Source organism: Hemitrygon akajei, chromosome 31, assembly GCF_048418815.1.
Source record: "Hemitrygon akajei chromosome 31, sHemAka1.3, whole genome shotgun sequence".
NCBI lineage: Eukaryota > Metazoa > Chordata > Chondrichthyes > Myliobatiformes > Dasyatidae > Hemitrygon > Hemitrygon akajei.
This window is the reverse complement of record NC_133154.1, coordinates 26,044,355-26,061,847: the sequence shown is the minus strand read 5'-3', so window position 1 is coordinate 26,061,847 and position 17,493 is coordinate 26,044,355. Positions and strand designations below refer to the sequence as shown.

The following is a 17,493-nucleotide window of genomic DNA, read 5'->3' as shown; positions in this document are numbered from 1 at the left end:
CGTCATCAGGATAATGAGTTGAGATCATTCAATTTATATTTGGGTAAAACTAGCCCAAATTCCTTGTGCTTTGTGACTTCTGTCTTATCCGATTTCTTGTCCCTGGGTTATCTGTCCCTTAGATGTCAGTATTCAAAGTTAAGCAGGTAACTTTTCCATGGGTGCTCTGGCTAGCATTGATCCAATAACTAATATCATTGAATAATGTTCAAAGTTACTCTCTACAAAGCATCTGAGATGCTCTGATGTTGTGAAAGGAGCTTTGACATCTCCCTGATGCACAACCCCCCTGAGATTTCTCACCATCTCTGGGCAGTGTAATAGGAAAGTCTCCACTGGTAATTCTAGACACCTGGCACCAGCCGGGCCAAAGCAACACCTTCACTTTCTCTGCCAGCAGTGAGCCTTCTATAAGACATGCTGTACCTCAGTTCTCTCCAGCCCTTCACCTACCAGCTTTGTAATCTCTACCTCAAAAATCTCAAGGACACCAGGCGATGAGAATGTCGATATCAGTGTGTTCCCCTCTAACATCAAAATAAATCATAATTCATCCATCATCACTGAGTCTGTGTTCTGGAAACTTTCCCTCATAAACATGCTCAAGCTGCCTGCTCGCCACCACCTTAAGGGCAGCACCTTCTGGTCAGAACGGCAATGCCCACAGCCTGTCAGTGAATAAAGAAAAACAGCTGCACATGCAGACCATTTGCCACATTGAGCACATGCAGGATAATTCACGCTCACGTGAATACGGTGATGTCCGTGAATCTGCGAATCTGGACCCAGGCCTGATGTCTGAGACCCCAGGGTATGGTACTGGTGGTCAGAGGCTCAAAGGTGGCTGGAGGCTTGTTTGTGTGCGTGAGTGGATGGTGTTGTGTTTTTGAATTCCAGAAACTTATTGAAAAAAACACACGGAGCCCGGGATAACTCATGTACGCTTCTCAGTTTTACTTTCAGTGAAGCGCACACTTATGACACGGTGACGGAATGACGTATGCCATTCACATACTTTTACATATAACCCATAATCAATTATGTAAGCAACAACAAATGCTCAACCAAACAATATATTTACAATATTATTCAAATACTACTGAAATGTTAAATACACAACACTGCTCCCTACTTACGAGGGGTGATTGATTAGTTTGTGGCCTAAGGTAGAAGGAGTCAATTTTAGAAAACCTAGCCCATTTATTTTTCAACATAGTCCCCTCCTACATTTACACACTTAGTCCAGCGGTCATGGAGTATACGGATATTGGACCTCCAGAAAGTGTCCAAGATGGGTGATTGATAAGTACCTGGCCTAAGGTAGAAGGAGATGAGTTATACAGCTCTCGTTACATGCACGTGCTGGTCAACTATTTGAGTGATTATGCAGAAAGTCTGAAGTTAATAACTCATCAGTTAATAACTGACCAGAGGTGATTGATAAGTTTGTGGCCTAGGGTAAAAGGAGATGACTTATTAACTTCAAACATTCTGCATCATCACTCAAAGAGTTGACCTGCACGTGCCTGTAACAAGAGCTGTATAACTCATCGCCTACCTTAGGCCACAAACTTATCAATCACCCACCTGTGGACTCTTTCTGGAGGTCCAAGATCCGTATGCTCCACGACTGCTGGACTAAGTGTGTAAATGTAGGAGGGGGCTATGTTGAAAAATAAATGTGCTAGGTTTTCTGAAATTGACTCCTTCTACCTTAGGCCATGAACTTATCAATCACCTGTCGTAGCTTTTAACTCAAACTCAATATTGAATGCATTTCATACACAGTATACTATATAATATAATGTACTGTCTGTACACTATATATGTATATGTACATTATATACACAATGTACTAAGTAATACAACTACTATATAGACTTCCATAGCATAGTAAATTTTAAATTGTCCCATTCAGGCCTAAAGATTTAATCACTTTGGATGATTTATCACTCTTGTGGGATAACATCTTTCCTGATAAGGTGGGCCATTCTGCTTGGGAGGTGAGACCTGTGGCTGTGAAGCAACCTCTGGTTCTAGGGCCACCTCAATAGTGGTTGTAGGAGTTGACTCGGAGATTGCTGTAAGTGGTTCTGACAGTGGTAGCCACATTTCTTCTCTAATAATTGACTCTGCTCTCTTCAAATGATTGACGTGCCATCTCCAGGTGATATCAGACGCAATCTCCACTGCGTAGGACAGTTGTCCAGTTTGGTCCTTCATCTTTTCAAGTACTCAGTTTTGATCACCTCTGAAGTTCCTCGCCAGGACTGCTTACCCAGGAGTGAGACATCGAGCCTCCTCGTCCGAGCTGAGAGTGGGTTTGAGGGAATCCAAGCATGAGTGCATCGGATGACCCAGGAACAGCATAGCTGTTGATTGTGGAGCGTGGCGCGTTGCGATATGCAAGGAGGAAATTAGCAAGTTTCCGATTCAGTGTTAGTGTAGTGTGTTCTGCTGGCTTTGCTCAGAGAGTGTTCTTTAGATTCTGAGTAAAACTTTCCGCCAAGCCATTTGTAGCTGGAAGGCACTGTATGGGTGTAGTTTGTCTTACTCCATTGATTTTTAGGAATGACTGAAACTGTTCCTCACCAAACTGTTGTCCATTGTCACAGACTAAGTGTTCTGGAACACCAGTCCTTGGGAAGAGGCTTCTCAACACATCAACAGTCTGCAAGGCTGTAGTGAGGTCTATTGGGAGAACTTCTGGCCAATTTGTAGCTGCATCCACTACTACCAAGAAATTTGTACCTGTGCGATCCAGTAAAATCCACATGAATCCTCTCCCAGGGCAATGCAGACATTCCCAGGGATGGAGAGGTGCTGCTCTTGATGTCTTCTGGGTGTGTTGGCTTCCTGAACAGCACACGGTGAACTGCTCGATCTGCTAATTTATCCAGGGCCGCTAGACAAAGCTTCAAGCCAAGTTCATCCAGGCGCTGGTAAAAATGGGGAGGTGGACATTCTAGTCATTTTGAGTTGCCATGTAGATGACAGTGGACAGTGTGGAGGTACTTTCTGGTTTCCCTTTGGATCATTTCTGCCGTAACGTGGAAACTTCCACTTTGTATCATAGAGAACACACCCAGAGCAGAGCGCTCTTTTGTAATTTCTTCAGATATTTCCTTTTCCAAGGGTAAACGGGACAATCCATCAGCATGCCATGATTAGTTGTCCTCTTGAATTCGAGCTTGTATGTGTACTCCAAGAAAGAGAGCCCATCTCTGCATTTGTGCTGCTGCTGTTAGTGGAACACCCTTCTGGGGATTGAAAATGGACACTGTTGGGTGATGATCAGTAATGAGGATAAACTCTCTCCCATACAAGTACTGTATGAAGAGTTTTACACCACCAAACCAGACTCAAGGCCTTTCTGTCAATCTGTGCATAATTTTTCTCTACAGTGATAAGGGAAAGTGATGCAAAGACTGTGGGGCGTTCATTTCCATCACATCATATGTGATGTAACTGCACCCTATACCATAAGGCAAAAGTGTCATCAGAAAGCTTCACAGAACACCATGGATCACAATGTGTGAGTGCAGTGTCCAACATCACCATTTCCTTTGCCATTTGGAAAACCCACATACTGCTTAGTCCATTGCCATTTTATCCCATTTTGTAGTAATCGGTTCAAGGGGTGGGCCACAGTAGCCAAGTTTGGCAGGAGCCTGTTATAGCAATTGACAAATCCTAAAAAGGACTACAGCTGTGACACATCCTTTGGCCTTGGGGCATCCACCACCGATTGAATATTTTCAGCACACCGGTGTAAATCTTGTGCATCAATGGTGTGACCACAGTAAGTGATGCTTGGTTCAAATAATTCACATTTGTTGCAATGTGCTCTGGGCCCACATCTTCTAATTTTTTCATCACTCTCTTGAGATCTCAGAGATGTTCCTTATCATCCTTACTGGTTACGATGATGTCATCCAGGTGACATTGAGTGATTTGGCAGTCATGCAACACCTGATGTCTAGGTGCAGGTACTAATGCAAAAATAAGCCCATTATAGCATTAAAGCCCTTGATGAATGTTTATGGTGAGAAACAATTTGGACTCTTCTTGCATCTCTGTCTGTAGGTGGGCCTCAGCTAAAGCACACAAATAAAATGTTTCCCTCCAGAAAGGTTTGCAAAAATATCCTCTATCCTGGGCAGAAAGTATTGATCTATTTTCAGTGCTGGGTTGATGGTGACCTTAAAATGACCACAGATCTTGACAGACCCATTCTTGTTGGCTACTGGGGGCAATGGCATTGTCCATAGGCTCCGCTCAATCTTGGAAAGGATTCCTTTAGTTTCCAAGTGATCTAGCTCACTGGCTACTTTACCATGGATGGTATAAGGGATCAGACAGGCTTTGTAAAACTAGGGTGTGGCATTTTCATTTAGCACTATTTTACCCTGGATATGTTTGAGTTTCCCAATGTCATCCTGGAACACTGCTCTGGCATCATCTAGTGCCTTTTTAAATTTGCTTTCAGTTGTCTATATTGCAGGAGAAGTGGCATGCAGGTGATGGATGTATTTCCAAAGGAGTTTTAGTTGTCCCAGTCACTCACAACTCCAGAATGCTGGCCCTCCTGTTTTTACCACTTACAAGCCCTAATCTGGCTTGTCAGTTGTTGTATTTCACTTGCAAATGTCATTCCCGTAGGAGCCATCTTTTCTCTAGTAGAAGTTCTTAGTTGGACATCCACAGGCTTCAGTTCAGTATCTTTGAAATGCCATTCAAACTCATTTTGTGGAATGAATGACACAGCCAAACCAGTGTCTAATTCCATTTTAATTAATTTTCTATTCACTTCTGGTGTAAGCCATATTGCTAGTCTGTTGTTAGTTTTCACATTATAAATCTCAAGGCTACTCAGTCCTGTGTAACTCTCAATATTACCAGATTTTATACCAGCAATATGCTGATTAGTGCTCTTTCTAAAACTGCAACTTGACTTTTTATCCTTTTCTCTTCCCTGTGCAGTCCATTTATTTTTATGTGTCCGACATGTTCTTTGTATGTGTCCTACTTTGTTGAAGTTCTGCAACTTTCACCTTTAAACCTACATTGGTCTGTTATATGTGAGTCCCTGCCACAATGGTAGCACAATTTGTTTGGCCAGGCAGAAATCTGTTTAGGTTCAATGGTTCTATTTAATATTAGAGAATGTATACAGTATACAACCTGAAATTCTTACTCTTCGCAGACATCTACAGAAACAGAACAGAACCCCAAAAAATGAAAGATATTAGAAAAATATTAGGACTCCCTCCCTTCTCCCATGCACAAGCAGCAAGAAAGCATCAACCCTCCCCCACTTATTCCAGCAGCAAGCTTCAGTGCCCACCACCCACCAAGCAGTACAACAAAAACTATAGTTCACCCGGCAATTCAACAGGCCACAGGCTCTCTCTCTCTCTCTCTCTCTCTCTCTCTCTCTCACTCACTCACTAACAAGGGACAGAGAGGTGTCACCCCTTGACAGCAAGCGGGGAGACCAACAAAACAAAACAGCTCACTGTTACAATATTACAGTTTGCTGCATTGATTTTATTCCAAATTTCTCTGGCTCGAAACTCAGCAGCAAACTCTCCCCCACCGTCGAGAGGAAGAGAGAGAGCGAGAGCAATCACCTGAGTATAGAGGCCTCCATCATCCTCATCCACTGTTGCAATGCAATGTTCCGATCTCCCATGATGCCTCAGTCAGTGACATCAACATGAAATCAGTTTATCCAGAGGGCCGCAGTTGTTTCAATTTTGTTTACGCTCACTTTCATTTATGACCACAACTCAATTGCAGCTCTGGCTGCTGTTTCCATTGAAAAGGCTATTTCAACTGTTCTCTTAAATGTAAATTGAGCTTCAGTTAGAGATTGTTTTTAAATTCTTCCTAATGATCTGTCAATGCATCATTAAACTCATCACTGAACTGACAATATTCAACAATCTCTTCAATTCAGCTACATAAACTGCAATAGACTCCCCTTCCTTTTGATTCTAATTATGAAACTTAAAGTGTTCTGCAATCAACAATGGTTTCAGTTCTACTTTTTCTTAGATTACTTTCACAATGTCAGCAAAGCTCATCTCAGCTGGCTTGGTTGAAGCAGTCAAACTTCTAAGAAAACTGTATGTCTTTCCCCCCCCCCCCCCCCCCGCCCATGACACTCAGCAAAACTGGCACTCACTTTGCATTGGCTATTTAACATGCTTCAAAATACAGCTCAATTAGCTCAGTATATATAATTCCAGTTATGTGTTGTGCAATCAAGTGTGTCTACCTTTCTGATGCAGCCAGCCATTTCAGCTTTTTAAAAAATTTATGATTATTATCACCCAGTAGTTATTGCTTATGAGCCCGTGAACTTATCCATTTTATTCCTTTTTTTAACTCAACTGTCTCTATCCCTTCCCAAAGAAGCATGTGCTATGCTTTTTTGTAAATGCTTCATTTCATTTTAAAATCTTTTTATTAATTATTATTGAAGATTAACAAAAAAGATACATTAAGTCAATATGTTATTATATTCAATAAGGAATTAAATTATCAAATAACTGATTAACAAAGCTAAGCATTATATCAATGATAATAAGAGAAAATGAAGTGTTAAGAATATTTTTTGAAAGAAAAAAGGGGAAAAAACCCTACTAACTGAAAACAAACAAACAAACAAAAAAACCCCATTGGGAGCACAACCCCAGAGCTATACATCATACAGACTTCCATAAAAAAAACATCAATACACCAACTCAAATCCACTTAAAGAAAAATCAGAAGGGGACCAAATTAATTAACTCAAATCAGATGATAATAGCGGGCGAATGAACCCCACCTTTTCTCAAAATCAAATTGAGGATCGAAAGTTCGACTCTAATGTCCCACTGAGCTTCAACAGGTAGGTAGTCGTCTCGAGTTTGTTATAAAAATCCCTCATCTCCACCATTATGTTTCGTAACTCCAGAAACACGGAGCTGTGGCTAGCCCATGTACACCTCTTAGTTTTACTTTTGGTGAGGTGCGCACTTATGACGCGGTGACGTGATGACGTATGCCGTTCACATACTTTTACATATAATCCATAATGAATTATGTAAACTACAAAGACCACTTAAACAAAAAATATATTTGCAATATTACTCAAATATTAAATACACAACAGGTGGGTGGGTGGGAGAGTTTTGCTGTTGTTATTGTCGCTGGAGTTGTCCTTTTGAACTTTGTGTGCATGGTATGTTGGCGCTGGAATGTGTGGCAACACTTGCGGGCTGCCCCCAGCGCATCCTTAGGTTGTGTTGGTTGTTAACAGAAACAGTACATTCCACTATATGTTTCACTGTACATATGATAAATAAGTAAATCTGACCTGAATTCAACTACTCACAGAAAATGGCTGCACTGTAGATCTCCTACGCACTGGTTACAGCGACTTGGCTTATACACTGGGTGTTTATCTTCATTGACCAGGGTAGCAGATGATCCCAGAGGGGCAGAGTCTCTGATATTCAGGGAAAACAATATCATCCTTTATTTTCCTCTGCAATTCAGCAAACCTGCGCTCTTCCAATTGAACTGTCACGTTAGATTTGATAGAGTTCTGCAAGATCATGTCTGGTTTAGATTACTTAGATCAGGGAAGCAGTTCCACTGCTCAGAGGTACAGGAGGAGGGGGTGTGAGGAAAGATTACACAGAGTGGTGCTGGTCTGGAGGGATAGAGAACCAGCTTGCAAAGACAATAGGGGAGGGCACTTGAGTACAGGTAATTGCTGGGCTGTGGAGAAAGAATGTGGGAAGTAGAATGATAGATCGCTTGACTATTGATGGGCTGAATGGCTTCCTACTTTTTCCCGACAATTGCATGAGTCTCATTTCAGCTTAAATAAATTAAAAAATTATGATAAATCTAAAAGTAAAATCATTACTGCAAGTACGGATAGGCGGAGATCAAATGGCCAGCCAGGGACAATTTTCCAGGGTGTAAATGGCAATAAGAGGCGGCATAATTTTAAGGTGATTGGAGGAAAGTATAGGAGGAGATGTCAGAGGAAGGCTTGTTATACAGAGAGAGGTAGGTACATGGATTATCCTGCCGGGGGTTGGGGGGGGGTAGTGGTAAAGGCAGATACTTCAGGGACATTTAAGAAACTCTTAGATTGGCACATGGAAGATAGAAACTTAAGAACGTAAGAAATGTTAAAAATTAAGAACATAAAAACATAAGAACATAACATGGAAGGCTATGTGGGAGGGAAGGGCTAGACTGATTTTCCCATAAATTATAAGGTAGGCACAACACCGTGGGCCGAAGGGCCTCTACTGTGCTATACCGTTCTATGTCATATACACTGAGCAGAGGTGTCAGCATCCATAAAGTGTGAAGGGGGGAATGTTTACCCGTTATCAGTGCTGACAAATTCACAAACCCTCCTTCAGATTCAATGCATGTTTTTTACTTCTTCCTCAGGGTCAAATCCTGCCTGCGACTAGTTCTGATTATTTAAATACTTTCATCTTTTGGTAAATGGATTTTGTTGGAGAAGGATCGAGCTTCTTGAGGTCTATATTCCTTTGTAAGAATAATTGCCTGCAGAATGGTATGCACAGTACTGTACAGTATATTGCTCGGATCCTCAGACTGCACAGTAGAGTATTTGTCAATGTGGAGCGGAGAGCGAGTTCGTAAATCTGGCAGGAGCGAAGGATGTTGGGAATGGCGAGGGTGGAGCGCCACTAGGGGTGGTGCGGGACAGGTGGCAGAGAAGGAGTGCCAGGGGCGGGGGGCAGCGCAGGTGGAAACACACCCACCCCCTGAGAAACCAGGCAAGGTCACTTGATTCCAAACAGTTGGCTTATTGATCATTACAGAATGTCTCTCTGGTGCTCCCTGCTCCCTCCCCTCTCCCTTCCCCTTTTCCCAAACATGATTTCCCCACGCCACTCCCATCCCCTTTCCACTCTCAGTCCACAATAGAGACCCATATCTAAATCAGGTTTATCATCGCTCACATATGTCATGAAATGTGGTTTTTTTTGTGGCAGCAGTGCAGGGAAATACTTAACATTACTACAGTACTGTGCAAAAGTCCTAGGCATCCTGGCTATATATATGTGCCTCAGACCTTTACACAGTACTATACCCATAGACTGTATTAAGCTAATCAAATAATCCCTGTTAAAATAATTCACTCTGCTTAAGTGTGGCCCTCAGGATAATCCTTACACGATTATTATTGTAACACATGCAAAATAATTCTGCATTCTTCCCCTTTACTTCCCAGTTCTGATGAAGGGTCTCGGCCCAAAATGTTGACTGTTTATTTATTCATTTCCATAGATGCTGCCTGACCTGCTGAGTTCCTCCAGCATTTCGTGTGCGTTACTCTGGATTTCCAGCAACTGCAGGATCCCTTCTGCGTGCGATTATTGTTGTGCCATTTTTTTTAGGAAGTTGATGTGCTTCACAGACAGGTTGCTGCTATCTGTAAGCTGTGAAGGGGAATGAAACATCTCCAACAGAAGGAGGGGGTGGCTGCCTCGTCGCCTCTCTGCTGCTAGCATCCTGAGTTTGTTCCTCCTCCTGTTTCCGCCCTCAGGAGGATGGTGCAGTCCAAAGGATGAGCTGCCTCCTCCCAGCCTCTCCCTCCACCCTTGAGGCAGATGTTACTCTGGATGCTAGAAAACCCCACCAGGCTGGATTTGCCGTGTTCACCAGCGCAGGGTGGCTCTAACTAGAGTCAGCCCAGCTCCTCCAGAAGAAGAAGCACCTTCCTACCTGTGGCATCAGCAGCTCTTTGGGAAGAATCGTGGGAAGCCAAAATACAAAACTCCACAAGGTAAGAGAGGTGGGCTCTTTTGTGTTAAGCAGCTGCCTAGCAACCAAATTATTAACAGCAGTTTGTTGTTAAGCAAAGAGGCTCTTATTTTATTCTGCTAAAGGCAGAAAGGGATGCTAAGCCTGTTGGTTACTGCACAGATTTAAATCTTAAAGCTATAACATACACTGTTGAATCGGCCACTCCCTCAACTCAAGAGTCCTTTGTGAGAGTGTTGGAGAAATTGTGTGGCTGTTATTAATACTGTGATTTAGCACAACCCTCCCCTTCGTACTAATATCCTGCCGATCCGGGGACAGGGAGAAGCAGATTAGCAAAGAGGTGCTGAGTGCAATTATATTCCAATTTGTTTCTGACTGCAGGGGTGGAGCTCCTGTACATAAACTGGGCACTGTTCGATTTACTTAAAGCCACGTTGAGTGGCTTGGATAGTCAGGTAAAGTGCTCTCGGGTTGAGGTTTAATGGGATAGGGCACCAACAAATGGAATTTATATTGCACCTTAACCTACCAAGGCACCCAAGGCATCTTAGGGTGGTGTTGTTAGTGTGGGCAGTGCTGTTGACATGGAGATACACTGATGAGCATCACGCACTGTTTTTGTTGAACGCTACGGTGGCAGAGGAAGGCGACGAGTTCAGAAGAGCTTTTCCTCAACAGAAATAATAGCTCATTTTTTAAAAGAACTGAATCCCTCATTAAATAATTCAGTGTTAGCTGGATTGCAGACTCTGCCGTGTGTGAACTTTGAGACTGAATTGTGTCAGCACAGCATTGAGAACTGGAACGAGGCTGTGACAATTTCTCTGGGAGATAAGTGTCAGGGATGTCAGAGTCGGGTTATTAATCTACTCTACCTGACTTTTCAGTGCACTGAGACCGCACTTCATATAAAACATAATGTTTTGCAAATCTCTGTTTTGTACCTGTTTCCAGATGGTGCTTAACCCTTTCACCGCCAAGTTCTTGTGCACTTTGGCAAAGTTCAGATAGTTCCTGCCTCAGGTGACAACTGCGGGGTCTCAGCTTGAGCCCGCTTAGGTGATCCACCGAGGGTTAGAAATGATCAGGCGAGGTTTATCCCAATTGCGTCCGGTGCTGGAGGTAGGTGATGGTGGGTTTCAGAGAGCATGGGCCAGGTCTTGTTGTGATGCCTTCTACCGTGCAACAGTTCAGTTGGCACACATGTTCTGCACTTACAAGGGATTTCATGGACAAGGTATTGGACGAGCAATCTATAATTGCCCCCAGCATCTTCAGAACAGGCAGCTAGTAACCTCTAGGCCTTAAGATGCAGGTTATATAGGCCAACAGGCCTCTTCCTATGCTGGACTGTTTTATGCCCCATGACAACACCAAAGTCTTCCTTGAGGAAAGGATTATTGATTATTATTCATCAGGGAACACGTTCAAATTCATGTTTCATGTCCTTATGGGTGACAGTGTACTCCTGACAATTTAACTCCTGACTCCTTATCAACCAGAGCTACATTTCTGGACATTTACTGTTGTTTATGGAGTCATTCTTTCAATGTATATCTTGGTGTGACAAGCTTTTTTTTCAATTAGCGAGGGAAGGAATTAACGTCCTGCTCCTCGTGTTCAAATCTATCCCCTGTCCCCGTGACCTCCCCCAGCCCTCCAGCCTCTGGAAGCTTTGTGGATTTTAGACAGTTGTGCAACCTTATTTTCATGGTTCCACCTTTGGTATTATGTTTGCTCCTGCCTGCAGACTGCTGTTCCTTCCCTAAATCTCTCTGCCTGCCTCTATTCTGAGTCTCCTCTATGTTTTTGACCAAGATATTGATCACCTAACCCAGTATCTCTTGTGGACCAGTCAATGTCTATTACATGAGATTGCTGGGAAGTAACGTGGGATATTTTCACTCAGTGCCGGACTTTGCTGGACAGAGAACATCGTACCTTATCTCTGACAAATTGCCACTGTTAGTCCTTGAACTGACATCATTCCTCATTACAGTTTGTGATAAGATTAAGATTCACATTTGTCTATCACATGGGCATGAAAACACACAGTGAAATATGTCATTTGGGTTAATTACCAACACACTAGGATACCTCACAAGTATCGACACACTCTTTGGCACCATGATAGCATACCCACAATGCTCAGCAAACAACACCAAACAACACAACAGGACACAATAAGCAACAAAACAACAACAGCAAAGCAAGCTCCTTTCCTCCGTCCCCTCTGCCCACTCACCCACACAGTTCAACCCCAGGCCTCTAGGCCTCCAGTCTCTAGTCCCCACTCTCCAGGCTTCAGCCAATGGGCTTCAAATGATGGACTTCTGATGGCCTTTCGGGGTACGGCCTTCGGTGTCAACCCCTAGACTAGCCGATGAAAGGACCCTGAACTCCACGCTTGAACTCACTGCCGCCCTCCACCCCTTATCTCCTGCTGGCATGAAAACCTGATCCTAGGACCACCGACCTGCGACAGCCCGACATTCGTGGATGGCCTTCGTCACCCGTCCACATCGCTGGCCTTTGAGCGCAGAGCGGAACCTTGCACTCCAGATTGCCATGTTTAAAAGAACTAGTGTTATGATGCTGAGAGGTGATGGTCCAGTGAAGCATGGTGCTATAGAAAATTTCTGGGAGATTCGTTCCCAGTTACAATCAACGCTTTGCAGAAAATGGTTTTAGAATGACATGGTGAAAGGTTCCATGTCGGGCAGTAAAATCCAAGTCACAGGGAAAAATGAATTTGCTGAAAGGAAATACAATCCTTCCGAGTGTGCAAATAAAGAAAACTCTGCTTCTTTCTCTGTTGGAGAAACAGAAACACTGCCCACTAATACAGTAAATAATTCATATCCTATTGACTAAACTCTATGCGGTTGCAAAGCAAATAATTTTAACCATAATAAGGGAAATAAAACTTCATGCGGTAAGTAACACTCAGGAATAAACAGCTAAGTGTTCCTCCGTCAGCTAATTTAAAAATCGTCTAGTTGTTGCCAATCGGGAGTTTAATCTGGAGTAATGGGAGGGGTTGCACCTTGGGAGATCACCTATGTAAGGGCAGTGCACTGTTAATGGCAAAACCCTTAACAGTGTTGATGAGCAACAGAATCTTAGTGTTCGGGTCCACAGCTCCCTGAAAATGGCTACACAGATTGATAAGGTGGTGAAGAAGGCATATGGCATGCTTGCCTCGATTTGTCAAGGAACTGAGTTCATATGTCGGGAAGTTATGTTGCAGGTTTATAAAGCTCTAGTTAGGCCATATCTGAAACGTTGCTTACAGCTCTGGTCATCCCATCGTGGGAAGAGTGTAGATGCTTTGGAGAGGGTGCAGAGGAGGTTTACCAAGGTGTCGCCTGCACTAGAGAGCAACTGACTGTGTGTATGCAGATAATGTGTTTGCAGTGGTGGCCTGGGCTAACGGGTGGACACGTTGATCAGCCTGACGACCTGGGGTCCGTTTTGTTTTTGAGTCTCATGGTCCTGGTGCAGACGCTGAGCAGCCTCTGCAAAAGCGGACCAACCTTGGGTTGTTTTCTTCGGAGCGGTGGAGAACGAGAAGAGACCTGATCGAGCTGAATAAGATTGTGAGAAGCGTAGACAGCTAGTATCTTTTTTCCCAGTGACGAAATGTCAGTTACCAGAAGGCATGTACTCAGGATGAGAAGGCAGCGTAAGATCAAAGGAGATGTGTAGGCAATTCTTCTATACACAGGGTGGTGAGTGCCTAGAAATCGGTTGCGGGGGCAAGAATACAGAGGTGTTAATGAGGCTCTTTTGATAGATGCATGAATTCCTCCAGAGAATAGAAGGATATGGACATTGTGTAGGTATAAAGCATTAGTTTAGTTAGCGGTTCATTACTGGCTTAATTAGATGGGCTGAAGGGCCTGTTTGTGTGCTATACTGTTTTTACAATTAATTGCTGTTTATGGTAAATTGCTGTGTGAAAGGTTCCTGCTTTAGAACTGCGACCGCGCCAAAGGAAATACCTGCCGTGTGCTTTGGGACATTGTGAAGGTGTACAAAGCACAGCAGACAGTTATTACTTTCATCTCTGTACAGAGGGCAATGGAGGGACTGAATTCATTGCCAGCCGTATAACGAGGAAATGCACATCAATAAAAGGTGAGAGTCTCAGAGGGCACCAAGTATTCTTCTATATCTCAGTTCTCTTTCCAATAAAAGCACGGAAATATCTCCTTCGGGTTAAAGCACGACTCCCTCTTCTTGTAGACTTTCTGGTCGTTGCCCGACTAGATCCGCTACCTCAACGTAGGAACGTGTTATCAAGTAAAATACAGTTCAGCAGAAAGAAAACATTCATTTTTTTAAACTCAAGAGATTCTGCGGATGCTGGAAATCCAGAGCAGCACACACAAAACACTGGAGGCAGCATCTTTGGAAATGAATAAACAGTCAAAGTTTCGGGCCAAGACACCCTATCAGGATTTTTTTCCCACCATCTACAGCTAAATCCTTTGTGATGTGATTCAGTGCTCCAGCTTATTAGTGATAAACCTGGAACAGTTTTGGTTTTCATTAGTTCTACTATATTTCTTTGTCCTACCATGAATGCCCACAAGAAAATGAATCTCAGGGTAGTTTATGGCAACATTTATGTACGTTGATAATGAACTCACTTTGGACTTTGGACTTTGAACTAATCCTCGTATGGAAGGCCAATCTATCCGGGCAATAGTGCCTTGAATATAGAGACTGCCTCTAAGTTATGACACCAGCAAGTCTCACTCCCAGCTTTGCCAGCTGTCAAACCTTCCAGTATCTGCAGTCCCTTGTGGCAGGATCCTGATTTGACTTTAAATATTTCTGACATTTAGAAATTATTAAATATTAAATTACATTTTTAAATTTAAAGAAAAGATCAGCTAAGTAATCAGTTCTGAGTTATTGATAAAATAATATCCAAATAACTAAGTAAAAGAGTGCAGTTTCTAACATTCGTTCCAGATCTGTACAATTCCCACTGAATTGCCATCTCTAATCCTTTACACGGTCCAACAGAGACCAAGGGCCATGATGGGAAAGTTGGTGTATTTTATTAAATTTGGAGGTGGTGCCAGAGCATATTTAAACATTTTAAAGATTAGCTTTATTTGTCACATGTACTTTGAAACACACGATAAAATGTGTTGTTTTTGCGTCAATGATTTACACAGACTGGGATTGCGCTGGGGGCAGCCCACAAGTGTTGCCATGCTTCCAGTGCCAACGTAGCATGCCCACGACTCTCTAACCTTAACTCGTTCATCTTTGGAATGTGGAATGAAGCACCCGGAGGAAACCCATGTGGTCACAGGGAGAATGCGCAGATTCCTTACAGGCAGTGGCGGGAATCGAACCCGATTGGTGATTGCTGGCGCTGTAAAGCGATTGCGCTAACCTCTATGCTACTGCACCACCCCTTTAATGAGAAGGATCGGGCCGGTGCCTTGCATTGCTTTGAGACGGTGGTCATTCAGGTTTCACTAGGAGGCATCAACTTTGAGAACCTGGAATGAAATTTAAAGCCGACTGCCAGGTCTTCACCAGAGCTGCTCATCCAAACACCACATGTGCTCAAAACCAATGTTTCCCTGTTACAATGGTTCACACTTTGGTAACTACCAAACTTCACTTTGTGTTACTGAACTCCTGAACTTTAGCTCCCTCTCCTCACTGAATCTAAAGTTAGTGGTTCAAGGCTCCAATCAGGGGCTTCAAAACAAAATCTAGACCGATCCTAGGATGTGGAGTTGAGACTGCACTGGGAGCTGGAAAAGGCGTGTATTAAGGGTAATGACACAATTGTAATGGGGGACTTCAATATGCAAGGGGATTGGAAAATCAGGTTGGTGTCAAATTGCAAGAGAATGCCTATGAGATGGCTTCTTAGAGCAGCTTGTGCTTGAGGCTGCTCAGGGAAAGGCCATCTTAGATTGGTGCTGTGTAATAACCCAGATCTTATTAGGGAGCTTAAGGTAAAGAAACCCTTAGGAGGCAGTGATCATACTGCAATTTGAGAATAAGAAGCATAAGTCACATGTCTCAGTATCACAATGGAATAAAGTTCCCAAATGGCAGGGCTAGGCAACCGTGGCTGACAAAGGAAGTTAAGGACCACATAAAAGCCAAGGAAAGAGCATAAAAGGTAGAAAAAGTGAGAAGGTGGATGATTGAGAAGCTTTAAAAATCTGACAAAAGCCAACTAGAAAAGCTCTAAGAAGGGAGAAGATGAAATATGAGGGCAAAATAGCCAATAATATAAAGCAGGATACCAAAAGTTTTTTTCAGTTATATATGAGTAAAAGGGAAGTGAGGGTTGATATTGGACCACTAGAAAATGATGCTGGTGAGATAGTAATGGGGGCAAAGAAATGGCAGATGAACTCAATAGGTTTATCAGTCTTCACTGTGGAAGACACTAGCAGTTTGCCAGAAGTTCATGAGTGTCAGGGAGTAGGATGAGAGCCATTGCTATTACAAAGGAAAAAGTGCTAGGCAAACTCAAAGGTCTTAAGGTGAATAGGTCACCTGGGCCAGATGGACTACATCCCAGAGCCCTGAGAGAGATTGCTGAAGAGATAATGGGTGCATTGGTCATAATCTTTTAAGAATCACTTGATTCTGGCATGGTCCCGGAGGACCAGAAGATTGCAAATGTTACTCCACTCTTTAAGAAGGGGGGAGGCAAAAGAAAGGAAATTATAGGCCAGTTAGTCTAACCTCAGTGGTTGGGAAAGTGTTGGAGTCCATTATTAAGGATGAGGTTTCAGGGTACTTGGATAATGATAAAATAAGTCAAAGTTATTATGGCTTCTGTAAAGGGAAATTTTGCCTGACAAATCTATTAAGAGTTCGTCAAGGAAGTAACAAGCAGGGTGGATGAAGGAGAGTCAGTGGATGTCATTTACTTTGATTTTCAGAAGGCTTTTAATAAGGTGCCACACATGAGGCTGCTCAACAAAATAAAATCCTATGGCATGGATAGAGGAATGGCTGACAGGCAGGAGACAGCAAGTGGGAATAAAAGGGGCCTTTTCTGGTTGGGGGCCAGTGACTAATGGTGTTCCTCAGGGGTCAGTATTGGGGCTGCTACTTTTCACATTGCTTGACAATGATTCTGAAAATGGAATTGATGGCTTTGTGGCAAAGTTTGCAGATGATATAAAAATAGGCGGAGGGGTAGGTAGTGCTGAGGAAGCAATGCGATTGCAGCAGGACTCAGACAAATTGGAAGAATGGACAAAAAAGTGGCAGATGGAATACAACGTTGGGAAATATATGATAATACATTTTGGTGAAAGGAACAATAATATGGACTATTACCTAAATGGGGAGAAGTTTCAAACATCAGAGGTGCATAGATACTTAGCAGTCCTAGTACAAGGTTCCCAAAAGGTTAATTTACAGGTTGAGTCTGCGGTATAGAAGGCAAATGCAGTGTTGGCATTTATTTCAAGAAGAATAGAATATAAAAGCAAGGAGATAATGTTGAGCCTTTACAAGACACTAGTCAGGCCACACTTGGAGTATTGTTGACAGTTTTGGGTCCCATATCTCTGAAAGGGTGTGCTGTCATTGGAGAGAGTCCAGAGGAGGTTCATGAGGTTGACTCTGGGAATGAAGGGGTTCACATATGAGTAGCGTTTGACAGCTTTGAGC

General features: G+C 43.0%; 1 protein-coding gene across 1 annotated transcript in view; it reads left to right on the top strand.

The window, feature by feature from the left end:
• Positions 1 to 9,491: 9,491 nt before the first annotated feature.
• LOC140719454 (synaptotagmin-A-like) overlaps positions 9,492 to 17,493 on the top strand; it is a 133,405-nt gene continuing 125,403 nt past the window's right edge. Inside the window, exon 1 of the mRNA XM_073034131.1 lies at positions 9,492 to 9,835. The gene's annotated coding sequence lies outside the window, so the exon portion shown is untranslated. The remainder of the gene's footprint in view (positions 9,836 to 17,493) is intronic.